This window comes from Hipposideros armiger, unplaced genomic scaffold (genome assembly GCF_001890085.2).
Source record: "Hipposideros armiger isolate ML-2016 unplaced genomic scaffold, ASM189008v1 scaffold_477, whole genome shotgun sequence".
NCBI classification, from domain to species: Eukaryota; Metazoa; Chordata; class Mammalia; order Chiroptera; family Hipposideridae; genus Hipposideros; species Hipposideros armiger.
In genome coordinates, this window is record NW_017731827.1 from 614257 (window position 1) to 625050 (window position 10794).

Genomic DNA, 10794 nt, shown 5'->3' on the forward strand with positions numbered 1-10794 from the left:
CTTTTTTACACACTAACTGTTTTTTTACTTCTGTATCCAACTTCAGCTATAAAACCCTTACCCACTAAGACTTAGCTGCTGGTCTCCCCTTTGAGAGACAGCCCCAGGTCTGGTCATAAACTCTTTGGAACGAAAATTCTCTTATACAAGTTTTGTTTAGGAGCCTTAAACTTAACAAATAATAACGACTACTGGGCTGAGTGCTTATTGTCAGGTGTCAATCTCCACCACACTATTATCCCTTCCCCCATCCTTTTCCACTGAACAGCTGAGGCCCAGGGAGGGACAGTAACTTGCCCAAAGTCACACAGGTTGTAAGTGATGGGGCTGGGATCTGAATCCTCCACATCTGCCTTTTGACCACCCCTCCCTGTACCGTCTTCAGAGTGAGTCGGGCAGCTGGGGGCGGTGACGTGAGTGACCAGGAATACAGGAGGGCACCAGGTCCTGAGTCCTGAACTTGGCCCCTTCTCTGCCTTAGGTCTTGCCCTATCATAGGCATCAATTTCCCCATGTGCACAGTGACCAGAGCAGCTATTTCAGATGTTCCCCAAAGCCACATGCTTTCTCGGGGTCATCTAGGGGCGATCTCTGGGGAAAGGGAAGTGAGAAGATGGGGCCCTGCTGCCCCAACTGAATCTCCAGTTGAGCAGCTCTGCTTTTCCTGTAGTCTATATAGAGATTGCACATAAATACTGGAAGAAGAAAAGAGATTCCTGAGCTAAAATGTTTGAAAAGTTTGAAAACTCCTGGACAAGGTTGTCCATTGGTTCATTCATCCGGTGGACCTATACCGATGGTCTCCCGTGGACCAAGCACGATGCTGGGCTTTCGGGTGGACATCACTAATGAGACAGCCTCTGCCCGCAGGAATCTCACAGTCTGGTGCCAAGGGGTGTCATGGGGAGCACGGAGGAAGAAGCCCCAAGTATGTCCATGGCAGTTCTGGAAGAGACCCCCAAGGGGACAAGGGGTGGAGTCGGGGTGGTGTATTTGAGGTCTCTGGAGGTGGACAGGAGTGGGGGGGGTCACATTTTTTAAAGAAGGGGCTCCTTGCTAGTCTGCAGTCTGGGGGCAAGGCTGGTGTCTCCTTCCTCAGGACTCTTTCCCACGAGTGAGGTCTTTTATGCAAAGGCTTGAGGCAGGGCCTGCATTTGCTTCCCAGGGGGCCGCCATTAACAAAGGTGCTCTCCTTGACCAAGCTTTAGTCAGGCTCCTCTGAGACCTTTCGTCAATCAGGTCTCAACCTTTGGGTTTCCATGTCTACTTCAGCTTTACCCAGTTTTAGCGAGAACCCTGCCATGTTAGTTTAGCAAGAATCCCCACCCACCATTAATATCGCACCAGGTTCCACACCCTCCACCATCCCCAGGTGATATCTTATCGCCCTGGCCTGCCTTCAGCAAGAATCCTGTTAGGCCAGTTTAGCCAGAATGACCCCACCTGCTTAGCAATTTTCCATCTTCCACCTCTCCCCCTGGCTATAAATTCCCACTAAAGAAAAATGAGGATTTGTAATTGTCAAGTCAGAATTGAGCCCAGTTCTATCCTGGCTCCTGATGCGATAGTTCTTGAATAAAATCTGTGTTTACCACTAAAACTATTGTCCAGCACCTGGTTTTCTAACAGTCGTGGTGCTGTGACTTGGACGGGGTTTGATTCATCACTGGATCTGGAGCGCTCACCCCGGACCCCAGGTGTGCGCCATGGACGCTTTAGCCTTCACTCCTGACTGATGGACCAGGGTCCACTGGTGAGGCCACTCCCCGGCCAGCACTCCAGATAAATGTCCGCTGACACACAGTGAGGACAGGCTTTGATTCCTATGGTTCTGAATGTACTCTAGAAGCTGGGTTAGAGCTCCAGGCTGCTTTGTCTGAAAGGTACCTACTGGGCTGGGAGTCTTTCTTCTTTGCTCTTTCTTCTGAGTGGGGATTCACTCCCTGACCCTTAGGTTGGAAAACTTTTCCTGGCTCTTTGGAAAGCTTCTCTGGGCTCTCTGTTTGATCCTGCTCCCCCCAAGGGGAATTCTCAGTCCACTGAAACCCCCCTTCTCAAACTCCTGCTGAATTTGGAACTTCACTGGTATCTTTGGGAAACCTGAGATGTTCCCAAACTGGCTCCTCTAAGACCTCTCCCTTCCCATCTCCCCCTCTAACCACCTTGGTCTTCCATTGAACCCCCTGATAGGAGCCCCTGCATACCTCTACCTCCTCTCCCCTCCGTCCACCCTGCCAGGCCTTTCCCTTCAACTCCTTACCTTCACTTGAACTTCAGGCTCCTCCCACCTCATCAGGGGCTTTTCAGGAACTCAGGGACCCCTGAAGGCAACTACCTGAAGCTAAAAATAAAAAAGCTCATTGGAAACAGACTGGACAGTCTATTCACTCAGATGCACTTTGGGGACACCCACACGGCGACGTGATGTCCCCTCGGTCTCTTGCCTAAAATGTAGTCCACAGCCATCTTAAGATTATGTATCAGGACAATGAAAAACTCCTCCACAAATTTTGTAAAAAGCTTTAGCCTCCCACATGTTGAAGAAGTAACCTCAACTTGTCCCACCTGCCAGAAACATTGGGATGGAAAATATAAAATGGAGCAAAGATGGGATCCAATTATTTATATAAACCAGAGGCTTTTTGCAACTATGTTTTACTGATTCATGGCTCAAATTTTAGAAAGAAACCTATAAGACCTCTATTTGCATCTGTCAGTGTGTGTGTGTGTGTGTGTGTGTGTGTGTGTGTGTGTGTGTACGTAGTATATAGTGTGTATGCATGCATGTACTGGGGTGCCAAAAAAATGTATACACTTTTTAAGCGATGTTATCTATGCTCAAGCAGTTCACCGTAATCAGAAGTGTCTGGACGCTGATGGTAACCACTTTGAGCATCTCTTGTAATTGCAGAAGTCAAACGTGACTTGTATTCATCTTTTGCTATTGGTAGATATCGAGTATTACAATTAATAATTTTTTCCTTTCTTACAATGTGTATACTTTTTTTGGCACCCTGTGTATGTATGTATGTATGTATGTATGTATGTATGTATGTAATAAATATGTGGTATTTTTCTATGCAAGATGGTATTACCAAATGCATTTATGAAACCCCTTAAAGGACTTCTATTCAAAATGCCTTAGGGATAAATAAGCATTTATATAATTAAGTATTCCTAAAACAGTCAGGAATATAGAAACTAACCCAAATATTTTTTAAGCCCGTGTTCAAAGATTTGAGCAAATCTTTTTCTTCTTTTTTTAAGATTTTTTTTTTTAATTGGGGAACTGGGGGGATGGGAACAGTGCTGAGGAATTGAGGGAAGGGGAACAGACAAGTTGCTGTCGTTTTGTTCTTCAGTCTAGTTGTGGAGGACGTTGCTTCACTGGCCCAAGTTGGCACCATCACTGCGCTCTTCCTGGGAAAGGCAGATCAGTCGCTGGCTTCTGGATGGCCGCTCACTGCGGCTGCTGGCCGCTCACGCTGGCTGCTGGCTACATACGGTAGCCCATGGCAACCCACTGCCACAGGGGCTGCAGCCCACGCCGTCGCCCGCGATTCGCGGCAGCCCAGCTCCAGGTTGAGCTGTTGTTCAGCATCTTAGCTGTGGAGGGCAGTGTCACTGGCCCTCATATGTGGGATCCGAACCGGGGCCCTCTGGCGTCCCAAGCCAGTTCTTAACCATCGCGCCACTCAGCCGGCCCTGAGCAAATCTTTGATAAATAAGACCAGCTTAATATTATTGGTTTAACAAAAGCAGCTATTTCTTGTGAGTTATCAACATTAACGTATAATATGAGCATACATTTTGTTCTACTTGGGTTTACTAGTTAACGAGGGTATTGTCATATCTATTAGATGTTTACAATTATAAAAACTATAAATTCAACCCAAGAACAAATGCACAGATGCAATAAAAATGTGTATACATTTTTCCTTTCTTAAAATGTGTATACATTTTTTGGCACCCTCTGTATTTGGTTCTGTCAATAAACATGAAAACTTATACTAGAGGAAGCATGTGAGATGGTATATTTATAAAATTTGCTAAGTTACCATAGAATGTTGATGTACGGCAGACAGTTAACAATTATCTACTTCTTTGTTTCCACTGAAAATTAAGGTTACTCCGAGTTAAGAATTCTAATCAATACATGTAAATAAAAATACTAAGAATAATAAGGATGAAGACAAAAACCTCTGTATACAAAATATGCAAGATTGTAGGATATATTTTTGTTAGGGAAAAAGGAGAGTAATTTTGTCTTAAAGTAGTTGTTTTGAGGCTGTTTAAAAGTTTGTTCCAGAATAAGAAAGAGGAAAATATAGGACCAAAAGATTTTTGAGTGGATATAGAAAGTTGAAAAGGGTCTGTAGAAAAGGAATTTTACGTGCAGACAAGCTAGCTAAGATTGAACTGATTTATTTAGAAGGTTTTTAAAAATGAGCACAATAGTGTATCAATGCAAAACCAGAACTTGGTTTTCTCTCTGTTAAAACAACAAAGTTTTCTTGGATGATTGGTCTGCTCTTTATAAGAGATTGCAAAAGATTTTTCTTTACCTTTGAGTAAACCGCTTAGGAAACAAAGATTTTGTGTTTTAGCAGCATAATTGCCTGTGCTTATAGCAACTGTGTCACTGATTTTTGTGGGTTTTTTTTAAGAGAGCCCAGATTTCTTACTTTTAAAAGAGCTGAGGCTTTTTCGGTTTGTTGTGTTTTTATATTTTTGACTATTTTGCTTTCCCCAAATCAAATCCTACATTAAATCTGGATCTCAAACTGATCTCAAACCGGCGCTTTCACAGGGCTCAGGAAAATCTCAAAGGATTTGTTCTTTCATCTGGTAAAAAGAGAGATGTTAAAAATCATTCAGTTTATTTGACATGTTGAATTGCATGACAGGCGTTGTCAGACAAGAAGAGATGCTTTAACTTTTTGTAAGTTATATTTGTATGAGTAAATATTTTAAACGAACATGAATATTTTAGAAATTGTATGAAGTGCATAGAAATTTGTCAATGCCCTTGAGGTCCATGGAATGTCCTGATATAATGTCATCAGCCGTGATTCCAGTTACTATCCGAATATGTTGTATGTCACAGAGACAACCTCATTTCCTTGTCAACTATGTTATAATAAATTTTCATCAGATCTTTAACCATGGCCAGTTTAAGCCTTTTGTCATTTATAGGTAGTTATTTCTTTCCTCTGATGCTGTCCTGAAAGCTCATGCAATCAGCTAGTAACTAAAATACTTTGTCATCATCCCTTTGTGAGGGGTGTAAATGTCTATTATATTGTTTTGTACACCTGAAACTAATAATAATAAAAAAGAAAGGGCTATTTCAGTGACCCATAGAAAGTATGATGACAGGCACTCGGAGGAACAGGCTTCTGATGACATTGAATAGCTTTGAGCCCACACCACTGGACGGAGTAAGGCTTTCCAGAGCGAGTAGAGAAGCTGATGGTTCATAAAGCTGCTAACCCAAGGTCAAGCAGAAGAAGAATTAATTACATGGGACTGAATTAACCAATGAAGGATGATCACAGCTTTCGTTTGGAACATTGCTGGTTCTTTAATGTCCTATTTTCTGGATTTAAGGAATGCCTTTCCTTTTTATGTCATGCTATCGATAACCTATGACAATTTAGTAGATTATACTTTTGTAAATAGAAATGAAACATTTTATCTTTCTCTCTGCCTAATCCCTCCAGAAGTTGGAAACTCTTATGGAGTAGTCTTCTTTTCATGATAATGCAATTACTTGCCTAAGTTCAATAAGAATCAGCTTCCCTTAGAACAGAACATAATTGGAAACATTGGTTATATTACCAAGGCTTGACTGGAATTTCATAGTTGAGAACAATGTGCATAGGATACAATTTAAGGAACTGGAGTTGACTATATGGAGCCAATGCTTACAAAGCTCTCTTGGAAAAAAACAGCCTGGTACCTGTGAAGGTGAATAAGGAAAGTCAATTCCTGGCAGACCCAGGAAACTTAGGCCATCTTGGCGGCCTTGAGAAGAGAGAAGTTCACCCAAATCTATAGGTATTGCAAGAAAAATCTGGTGGTGAGCTCTTGGTTTTGCTCCCTAGCCTTGAGAGGTTTTTTTGTTTTTTTTTAAGATTTTTACTGGGGAGTTGGGGGGATGGGAACAGCGCTGGGGAATTGGGGGAAGGGGAACAGACAAGTTGCTGTCGTTTTGTTCTTCAGTCTAGTTGTGGAGGACGTTGCTTCACTGGCCCAAGTTGGCACCATCATTGCGTTCTTCCCGGGTGTGGCAGATCAGTCGCCGGCTTCTGGACGGCCGCTCACTGCGGCTGCTGGCCACTCACGCTGGCTGCTGGCTACATACGGTAGCCTATGGCAACCCACTGCCACAGAGGCTGCAGCTTACGCCGTGGCTTGAGAGGCTTTTAAAAGTCTAGCCTGAGAATCCTTATGAAAAGTTTCAGCAACGCAAACTCAAAAAGGCCTCTGTGGCCAATTACCATTCTTGCTGCTTTCATGTGAATAATCACTCCAAATTTAATTAGACTTATTTTGTAAACAGTAATCAAAAAGGGTTTTTTTTATAGAGATAAATAATACACCCTTATGAGCTATTAAATTATAGTCACGTTCATTGTCTTTGAGCTATTTTTCCCCCTGGGTTAAACTACATTTTCTGTTCTACTTTGTTATCTACCTATAAACTGGACTAGACCCCGCCATCTTGCACATTTTGTCAATTCTTCTAGTTTCCCTCAAGACCTTGTTACAACTCTCTAAACTAACGTTTCCAATTTTCCTCCCATCCTCCTGACTTGGAGTCACCGAGAACTAAAGCCCGACTGCCCACATCCTTGTTGGGATTATCTAAAGAAGCCTTACGAGCTGACGCTGGACGCTTCATGACCTGACTTTGATACTGGTGACTGTACCATCACCAAAGACATGCAAACTATAATAAACCAGGAAGTCCGTTGGATTGCCACTGCTGTCCTCACTTACCCTCTAAAGATGGTTCAAGCTCAACATCTAGAAATCTCAGTTGGCTGCCCTCTGGACTCAAAAGGGTTTAGTCAGCTCCAACCATTAATCTTTTGTTTCCATAGAAATCTCCCTCATTGAAGTGCTAATGGCTCACACCATCCAGCAAATATTCTCCATTACCAAGTCTCAACGGATGGCTCCACTGGTCACTAATGAACAAAGGTAACCAAACGAGAAATGGACTCGTATTATTCAGAGGAAAGAATGTCTCTTCTTTCCTTGAACAAGAAAGAGGGACTGACAAAGACTCTCTCCTTGACCAAATTGTAGTCAGCCTCCTGAGACCTTCTCAACGAAGCCTGGAACTTTGGGCTTCTGTGGCCATCTCTGCATAGCTGGTTTTTGTAAAAACCCTGCTATGTCAGTTGAATGAGAATCCCTACCCATCCTCCATATCTGATCAAATTCCTCACCCTCCAACATCTTTCAGGTGATGTGTGATCACCCTGGCCTGCCTTCAGCATGAATCCTGTTAGGTCAGGTTAGCAAGAATTCTCCTACCCTCTTGCTAACTTTCCATCCACTGCCCTCCCCCCCCGACCCTGCTCCTTAGCTATAAATCCCCACTTTTCTTTATTCTTTTCAGAATTGAGCCCACCTCATACTGAGGTCTTTTTCCCCAATTGCATTAGTGCTTGAATACAATCTGTTTTTCCCACTTTAGCTTCTGTCCAGTTCTGTTTTTCTGCCGCCCCATCTCTGCCCAGGCCTAGGCCGGTCTTCTCCATTCTCTGGGAATCACTGCCCCTCCCCCACAGTCTCCCAACCCTCCAGGGTGGCGCTGCCAACTCTTCTCCAGAACTTGGGCGACACCCAGTGGTGATGGCAGGTCACCACCGATGTGGTGCTCCACAGCTCCAGTCCCTCCAGGACCCAGAGTGAGAGACCCTTCCCCAGGCTGACTGGGCCCAGGAAAGCACAAGGAACGGATGAGCATTTCTAATCTCCACCATCTATCATTGCCGCCACCACCGCCTCTCACAAAGAGCAGGCTGGGTGCAACCCTGGCGCTGCCACCACAGGCCACGTGGCCTTGGGCACGTCGCTCGACCTCCTTGAGTCTCGGTGTCTCCCTTCTGCAACATGTGGATAATAATGGAAGAGCAGAGTGGGGATTTGAGGATGAAATGAGGCCACAGGAAAGAGGGCGCCTAGCGCAGGGCCTGGCATGGAGAACGGAAACGTCAGCACTGGTAGCTGGGGCCTTCGGCTGGTCTTCAGGGCCAGGCTGGCCAACAGCCCTAGGCGGAAGGAAGGAGGAGCTGATGGAACATTCACGGGGACATTCTCCCCCAAATGGGAACCTGTCAGAAGCGAAGCTGTGGTTGAGCAAGGAAACCTGGCTCCCTGCCAGATATGAGGGGGAGCAGGAGAGAGGAAGAAGAGGAAAGCTCTGTGGGCACTTACTGCCCCAAACGGCAGCCGGGCACCTGGTGCCTGCCCAGCCCTGGTCTCAGGCTCAGGGCTGGTTATGAATGCAGACAGGCGGCCCTTTGCTCCCCGGAGGTTGGCACAGCAACGCTGGCTGTCAGCTTCCCCAGTTATGGCTTTCTAACAAGCAACTGACACCATCCACTGTGACAGCGGGCTAAGTTGGGTATCAGGAGGCACGGATGTACCGTACAAAAGCACCGGCACATGGCCCTGCCCCAACAAGCCTGCTGGAACGCCCACGCTCTGCCTGGGCAGGCGGCCCAGGGTCTCAGGATCTCAGGGCTCAGGAAGCAGAGCGGGGCTTATTAAGGACCTACTGTGTGCTGAGCACTGTGCTCAGAGTTTTGTGTGCCATCTCATTTAACCCCCTTAGCAACCCAAGGAGGTGGGGCTATGAATAGCTTTGTTTATAAAAGTTTCCTCCTGAGCAGGAGGAAACAGGCCCAGAGAAGCTCAAGATCATGCAACAGAAGCGCCGAGCCAAGTTGCAGAACACTGGATATTTGTGCAATAGATGAATGAATGAATGAAAGAAACCACACAACAATTTAGTGGCTTAGCCAGAACCAGAACCTAGGCCTCCCTGTGGGGCACGTATGTAAACCCTTGGAGTGGCCTCCCCAGTTACTGCCTCCTCCAGGTCCCTCCAGTACTGGCTTCCTCCTGGGACGCGACTGCGAAGGGGAACCTTAGGGTAGGAGGAGTCAGTGCTGGGCTGAAGTCCCCTGCTCTGTCACATGCGACCTGTGTGGCCTTGAGCCTCAGTAAATTAGAGATTTTTAACAGCATCTGTCTGAAGACGGTTCAGGTCTTCTGTGTATGAAGGTAGCCCTGGGCCTGCATAAGGGGAATACTGGGTGCCTGGAGGCTGCTCTCTCCAGCAAGCAAGGTTTGGGAGACACTCAGGGTTCTGGGGCCTGGGACACACCCCTCCCAGATCTCTTCATTCTCCCTTCTGGATGTGCTCCCTCTGCCTGGTGAGCTGAGTTATGCCCTGCCCATCCCAGAAGCCCCCAGGCCCTGCACTCACTGACCCAGAAACCCCATCCCCTCAGGCCCCGCCACACCCCAGTCCACCACCCCCTCTACGGCCACAGCCACGCCCACGTTGCCCAATGCCACATTCCCACATCTGCTGATCCAGTTTTATAGACTCCCCAGAAGTGCGAACGGGGGACAGCAACTCCACCTGCCACAGCACACATGCACACTCAAGCGCTGTCATCCTAAAACACTGACAGCCTCTCCCCAGTGGGGCTCGGAATCCACGGCACACCCTTGGTGGAGGGCGTGTCCACCGCTCCACCTCCCTGACTGTCTGATAGCTTCAACCAGACATGCAGAAACACAGCTGATCAACATTGACAGAGAGCACTTGTAAAAATACATCTACATTCCAAGTCTGTCCCCTTCGAGGCAGGGAGCTTGCTTTAGCAACAGTGCCAACTGGCAAAGGGGCTGACCATTACTGAGTCCCTACGGTGGCCATGCGCATCCTCCCTACGTTAATGAGCATGTGCTGTGGTCTCAGTCAGCTGTTTTGCCCTTGAGAACACTGGGTTAAAGGAGGTGGAGCCGCCCAAGTTCTCACAGGTGGAAAGTGGTGGGTTGCTCAGAACATTGGACCCCCGCTGCTCCCAGACATGGCAGAGTGACCACAGTCCTTGACCCAGCTCCACCCACTTCATCTCTTTCACTCGCTCCAAGAACCACCCCCGCAGCCCATGCTCCCCACTGAGTAGCTTGCAATTCCTTCACACTCCACATTCTCTCTTGGGTTCATGTCATTCAACATATACATCAGTGATTAAAGAAAAAAAAAAAAGGACAAACATCCTTGCCTTCATGAGCCTGCTATTGGGGTGTCAGAAAAGTCATGACATATTTTTCTGTTTTTCGTTGCAAAAATGCGTTGTGACTTTTCTGACAACCCAATATATTCCAGTGGGTAGACAGACAATGAACAATGATTATAAGCAGAAGAGAACCAGAAGGTCAGGACAAAGGAGATGGGCAATGCCAGGGGCGGGTTTGGGGGGGGGGATGGGCAGTATTAAGTAGAGTGGTCAGCGTAAACCCTATTAGGAAGGGAGATTCCAGCAAATACTTGGAGGAGGGAGTGAGCCATGTGGGAAGTGTCTTCCAGGCAGAGGGGACAGCCAGGCAGAGCCCTCAGGTGTGGTCCAGGAGCAGCACGGAGGCCTGAGGGGCAGGGAGTGACAGGGAGAGTCCAGGAGGCAAGGTCAAGGGTGCGGAGGAGATGATCATGGAGGCCTCGGGGCATTAGAAGCAGGCAGACAGGGAGCCACTGGA